Below are 7,067 nucleotides of genomic sequence, written 5' to 3' on the forward strand. Positions count from 1 at the left end.
TTGCGCCTGTCCCCCATGTGGGAGGTCCTGACCCCACCAATAGCATGCAGTTCTGACTCCGGCCCCCGGAGGCGATGTCCTGATTGGCTGCTGACGCCATCCACAAACACCACGTAGACACTCCCTGGGGCAATGCCCTGTTAACCATTGCAGCAGAGACAATTAACCCTTCCCCTCCTGCAGCCCCTCCCCCTCATCACACACAAGGAAGCTTGTGCAAAAACAAAAACATTTAAAGGGAGTCTCCGCCCATAGAGGGGTGTGCGGGGTCAGGGGAGACATGTCAGGACAGAAGAAGATCAGCTGCTCCTTAGAAGGTCTAGATAAAGTCCAACCTGAGATCAAGAAAATCACAAGACAGACTCACCGGGGCCGGGAGGGGGGTAAATAGGGGGGGGGGGGGGGGGGGGGGGAGAAGGTAAATTGGGAGGGGGAGAGGGTAAATGGGGGGGAGGGAGAGGGTAAATAGGAGGGGGGAGAGGGTAAATGGGGGGGTTAGTTATTACCAAAAACTAGGAGAAACCGTAAACCGCACATGAAAACTAATCCCCCCTATACCTGAATGAACAGCTTGTAGCGCCCCCTGTACGTGAATGAACAGCTTGTAGCGCCCCCTATACCTGAATGAACAGCTTGTAGCGCCCCCTGTACGTGAATGAACAGCTTGTAGCGCCCCCTGTACGTGAATGAACAGCTTGTAGCGCCCCCTATACCTGAATGAACAGCTTGTAGCGCCCCCTGTACGTGAATGAACAGCTTGTAGCGCCCCCTATACCTGAATGAACAGCTTGTAGCGCCCCCTATACCTGAATGAACAGCTTGTAGCGCCCCCTATACGTGAATGAACAGCTTGTAGCGCCCCCTGTACGTGAATGAACAGCTTGTAGCGCCCCTATACCTGAATGAACAGCTTGTAGCGCCCCCTGTACGTGAATGAACAGCTTGTAGCGCCCCCTATACCTGAATGAACAGCTTGTAGCGCCCCCTGTACGTGAATGAACAGCTTGTAGTGCCCCCTATACCTGAATGAACAGCTTGTAGCGCCCCCTATACCTGAATGAACAGCTTGTAGCGCCCCCTATACGTGAATGAACAGCTTGTAGCGCCCCCTGTACGTGAATGAACAGCTTGTAGCGCCCCTATACCTGAATGAACAGCTTGTAGCGCCCCCTATACGTGAATGAACAGCTTGTAGCGCCCCCTATACCAGAATGAACAGCTTGTAGCGCCCCCTATATGTGAATGAACTGCTTGTAGCGCCCCCTATACCAGAATGAACAGCTTGTAGCGCCCCCTATACCTGAATGAACAGCTTGTAGCGCCCCCTGTACGTGAATGAACAGCTTGTAGCGCCCCCCTATACCTGAATGAACAGCTTGTAGCGCCCCCTGTACGTGAATGAACAGCTTGTAGCGCCCCCTATACCTGAATGAACAGCTTGTAGCGCCCCCTGTACGTGAATGAACAGCTTGTAGCGCCCCCTATACCAGAATGAACAGCTTGTAGCGCCCCCTATACGTGAATGAACTGCTTGTAGTGCCCCCTATACCAGAATGAACAGCTTGTAGCGCCCCCTATACCCGAATGAACAGCTTGTAGCGCCCCCTGTACGTGAATGAACAGCTTGTAGCGCCCCCTATACCTGAATGAACAGCTTGTAGCGCCCCCTGTACGTGAATGAACAGCTTGTAGCGCCCCCTATACCTGAATGAACAGCTTGTAGCGCCCTCTGTACGTGAATGAACAGCTTGTAGCGCCCCCTATACCTGAATGAACAGCTTGTAGCGCCCCCTATACCTGAATGAACAGCTTGTAGCGCCCCCTATACGTGAATGAACTGCTTGTAGCGCCCCCTGTACGTGAATGAACAGCTTGTAGCGCCCCTATACCTGAATGAACAGCTTGTAGCGCCCCCTATACGTGAATGAACAGCTTGTAGCGCCCCTATACGTGAATGAACAGCTTGTAGCGTCCCTATACCTGAATGAACAGCTTGTAGCGCCCCTATACCTGAATGAACAGCTTGTAGCGCCCCCTATACCTGAATGAACAGCTTGTAGCGCCCCCTATACGTGAATGAACAGCTTGTAGCGCCCCCTGTACGTGAATGAACAGCTTGTAGCGCCCCTATACCTGAATGAACAGCTTGTAGCGCCCCCTATACGTGAATGAACAGCTTGTAGCGCCCCCTGTACGTGAATGAACAGCTTGTAGCACCCTATACCTGAATGAACAGCTTGTAGCGCCCCTATACCTGAATGAACAGCTTGTAGCGCCCCTGTACGTGAATGAACAGCTTGTAGCGCCCCCTATACCAGAATGAACAGCTTGTAGCGCCCCCTATACGTGAATGAACAGCTTGTAGCGCCCCCTATACCTGAATGAACAGCTTGTAGCGCCCCCTATACGTGAATGAACAGCTTGTAGCGCCCCCTGTACGTGAATGAACAGCTTGTAGCGCCCCTATACCTGAATGAACAGCTTGTAGCGCCCCCTATACCTGAATGAACAGCTTGTAGCGCCCCTGAACGTGAATGAACAGCTTGTAGCGCCCCCTATACGTGAATGAACAGCTTGTAGCGCCCCCTATACCTGAATGAACAGCTTGTAGCGCCCCTGTACGTGAATGAACAGCTTGTAGCGCCCCTATACCTGAATGAACAGCTTGTAGCGCCCCCTATACGTGAATGAACAGCTTGTAGCGCCCCCTATACGTGAATGAACAGCTTGTAGCGCCCCTGTACGTGAATGAGCAGCTTGTAGCGCCCCCTATACCTGAATGAACAGCTTGTAGCGCCCCCTGTACGTGAATGAACAGCTTGTAGCGCCCCCTATACGTGAATGAACAGCTTGTAGCGCCCCTATACCTGAATGAACAGCTTGTAGCGCCCCCTATACCAGAATGAACAGCTTGTAGCGCCCCCTATACCAGAATGAACAGCTTGTAGCGCCCCCTATACGTGAATGAACTGCTTGTAGCGCCCCCTATACCTGAATGAACAGCTTGTAGCGCCCCCTGTAGGTGAATGAACAGCTTGTAGCGCCCCCTGTACAGCAATAACCTTCTGGGTGACTTTCTATCCGGGTCCTGTGACTGCAGAACAAGCCCAAATCCCCCCCTACAGCCCCGGACACTCGGTATGAGGGGCTTGTGCTGATGGGTTTTGGTCATCACCAGATGTGGCGCTGGACATTATGGCCAAACATCCAGACTCATCTGTGTAAAGGACATCGTTCAGATGGAAGAGGCTTTCTCCTGACAACCCTGCCACACGGGCCGCACTCGTTCAGTCTTTTTCTGTATTGTCACGACCATATAACCTGACACCCGAGGCCTGTAGAGTCTGAGCTCTTCCGTATTTCTGCCCAGTCTGAACTTGGGAGTCACTTTCTGGAGATCAGGACATCTTTAATGTTTCCTCCAGAATACTCGGATTGGACTTCCGATAGTTTAGAATTGGCCTTATAACCCTCCACAAATTCATGGGCAGCAACAACTGCTTTTCTAAGGTCATTGCTGATGTCTTTCCTCCTTGGTATTGTGATAACACCTGAATGCTGCAGAGCAGCAAACCGCCAAAACTGGAAGACTATGTATATGTGTCAGATGTCTGGGGAGACGAGTCAGGCTGGTGGATGTCAGCATGCCCAATCAGCCTTCTCCTCCTCCCCATTCAGAAAACATATGCATGCTCAGCTCTGTGCGACTCATAGAAATGGGGGGACCCTTACTAAATATCAGGCAGGATGAGGGGGAGGGGCGACTACGGTCCCGCTGTCTGGTCTGGTGATGCTGGGTGAGATCCCATAGACATAGATAGCGGTCGGTTTGGCTGACTCTGATGGGGTGGTGATAAGAGGGCTGGTAATAATACAGTGGGCCGGTATACGGGCACATATATGACGGTAGTATATCAGGGGGCTGGTAATAATACAGTGGGCCGGTATACGGGCACATATATGACGGTAGTATATCAGGGGGCTGGTAATAATACAGCGGGCCGGTATACGGGCACATATATGACGGTAGTATATCAGGGGGCTGGTAATAATACAGTGGGCCGGTATACGGGCACATATATGACGGTAGTATATCAGGGGGCTGGTAATAATACAGTGGGCCGGTATACGGGCACATATATGACGGTAGTATATCAGGGGGCTGGTAATAATACAGTGGGCCGGTATAGGGGCACATATATGACGGTAGTATATCAGGGGGCTGGTAATAATACAGCGGGCCGGTATACGGGCACATATATGACGGTAGTATATCAGGGGGCTGGTAATAATACAGCGGGCCGGTATACGGGCACATATATGACGGTAGTATATCAGGGGGCTGGTAATAATACAGAGGGCCGGTATACGGGCACATATATGACGGTAGTATATCAGGGGGCTGGTAATAATACAGCGGGCCGGTATACGGGCACATATATGACGGTAGTATATCAGGGGGCTGGTAATAATACAGAGGGCCGGTATACGGGCACATATATGACGATAGTATATCAGGGGGCTGGTAATAATACAGTGGGCCGGTATACGGGCACATATATGACGGTAGTATATCAGGGGGCTGGTAATAATACAGAGGGCCGGTATACGGGCTCATATATGACGGTATTATATCAGGGGGCTGGTAATAATACAGCGGGCCGGTATACGGGCACATATATGACGGTAGTATATCAGGGGGCTGGTAATAATACAGCGGGCCGGTATACGGGCACATATATGACGGTAGTATATCAGGGGGCTGGTAATAATACAGCGGGCCGGTATACGGGCACATATATGACGGTAGTATATCAGGGGGCTGGTAATAATACAGAGGGCCGGTATACGGGCACATATATGACGGTAGTATATCAGGGGGCTGGTAATAATACAGCGGGCCGGTATACGGGCACATATATGACGGTAGTATATCAGGGGGCTGGTAATAATACAGCGGGCCGGTATACGGGCACATATATGACGGTAGTATATCAGGGGGCTGGTAATAATACAGCGGGCCGGTATACGCGCACATATATGACGGTAGTATATCAGGGGGCTGGTAATAATACAGAGGGCCGGTATACGGGCTCATATATGACGGTAGTATATCAGGGGGCTGGTAATAATACAGTGGGCCGGTATACGGGCACATATATGACGGTAGTATATCAGGGGGCTGGTAATAATACAGCGGGCCGGTATACGCGCACATATATGACGGTAGTATATCAGGGGGCTGGTAATAATACAGTGGGCCGGTATATGGGCTCATATATGACGGTAGTATATCAGGGGGCTGGTAATAATACAGTGGGCCGGTATACGGGCACATATATGACGATAGTATATCAGGGGGCTGGTAATAATACAGCGGGCCGGTATACGGGCACATATATGACGGTAGTATATCAGGGGGCTGGTAATAATACAGTGGGCCGGTATACGGGCACATATATGACGGTAGTATATCAGGGGGCTGGTAATAATACAGTGGGCCGGTATACGGGCACATATATGACGGTAGTATATCAGGGGGCTGGTAATAATACAGTGGGCCGGTATAGGGGCACATATATGACGGTAGTATATCAGGGGGCTGGTAATAATACAGCGGGCCGGTATACGGGCACATATATGACGGTAGTATATCAGGGGGCTGGTAATAATACAGCGGGCCGGTATACGGGCTCATATATGACGGTAGTATATCAGGGGGCTGGTAATAATACAGTGGGCCGGTATACGGGCACATATATGACGGTAGTATATCAGGGGGCTGGTAATAATACAGAGGGCCGGTATACGGGCTCATATATGACGGTATTATATCAGGGGGCTGGTAATAATACAGCGGGCCGGTATACGGGCACATATATGACGGTAGTATATCAGGGGGCTGGTAATAATACAGCGGGCCGGTATACGGGCACATATATGACGGTAGTATATCAGGGGGCTGGTAATAATACAGAGGGCCGGTATACGGGCACATATATGACGGTAGTATATCAGGGGGCTGGTAATAATACAGCGGGCCGGTATACGGGCACATATATGACGATAGTATATCAGGGGGCTGGTAATAATACAGCGGGCCGGTATACGCGCACATATATGACGGTAGTATATCAGGGGGCTGGTAATAATACAGTGGGCCGGTATACGGGCACATATATGACGGTAGTATATCAGGGGGCTGGTAATAATACAGTGGGCCGGTATACGGGCACATATATGACGATAGTATATCAGGGGGCTGGTAATAATACAGTGGGCCGGTATACGGGCACATATATGACGATAGTATATCAGGGGGCTGGTAATAATACAGTGGGCCGGTATACGGGCACATATATGACGATAGTATATCAGGGGGCTGGTAATAATACAGTGGGCCGGTATACGGGCACATATATGACGATAGTATATCAGGGGGCTGGTAATAATACAGTGGGCCGGTATACGGGCACATATATGACGATAGTATATCAGGGGGCTGGTAATAATACAGAGGGCCGGTATACGGGCTCATATATGACGGTAGTATATCAGGGGGCTGGTAATAATACAGCGGGCCGGTATACGGGCACATATATGACGGTAGTATATCAGGGGGCTGGTAATAATACAGCGGGCCGGTATACGGGCTCATATATGACGGTAGTATATCAGGGGGCTGGTAATAATACAGTGGGCCGGTATACGGGCACATATATGACGGTAGTATATCAGGGGGCTGGTAATAATACAGTGGGCCGGTATACGGGCTCATATATGACGGTAGTATATCAGGGGGCTGGTAATAATACAGTGGGCCGGTATACGGGCACATATATGACGGTAGTATATCAGGGGGCTGGTAATAATACAGTGGGCCGGTATACGGGCTCATATATGACGGTAGTATATCAGGGGGCTGGTAATAATACAGCGGGCCGGTATACGGGCTCATATATGACGGTAGTATATCAGGGGGCTGGTAATAATACAGCGGGCCGGTATACGGGCTCATATATGACGATAGTATATCAGGGGGCTGGTAATAATACAGCGGGCCGGTA

The sequence above is a fragment of the Leptodactylus fuscus genome, chromosome 7 (genome assembly GCF_031893055.1).
Source record: "Leptodactylus fuscus isolate aLepFus1 chromosome 7, aLepFus1.hap2, whole genome shotgun sequence".
Taxonomy (NCBI): Eukaryota; Metazoa; Chordata; class Amphibia; order Anura; family Leptodactylidae; genus Leptodactylus; species Leptodactylus fuscus.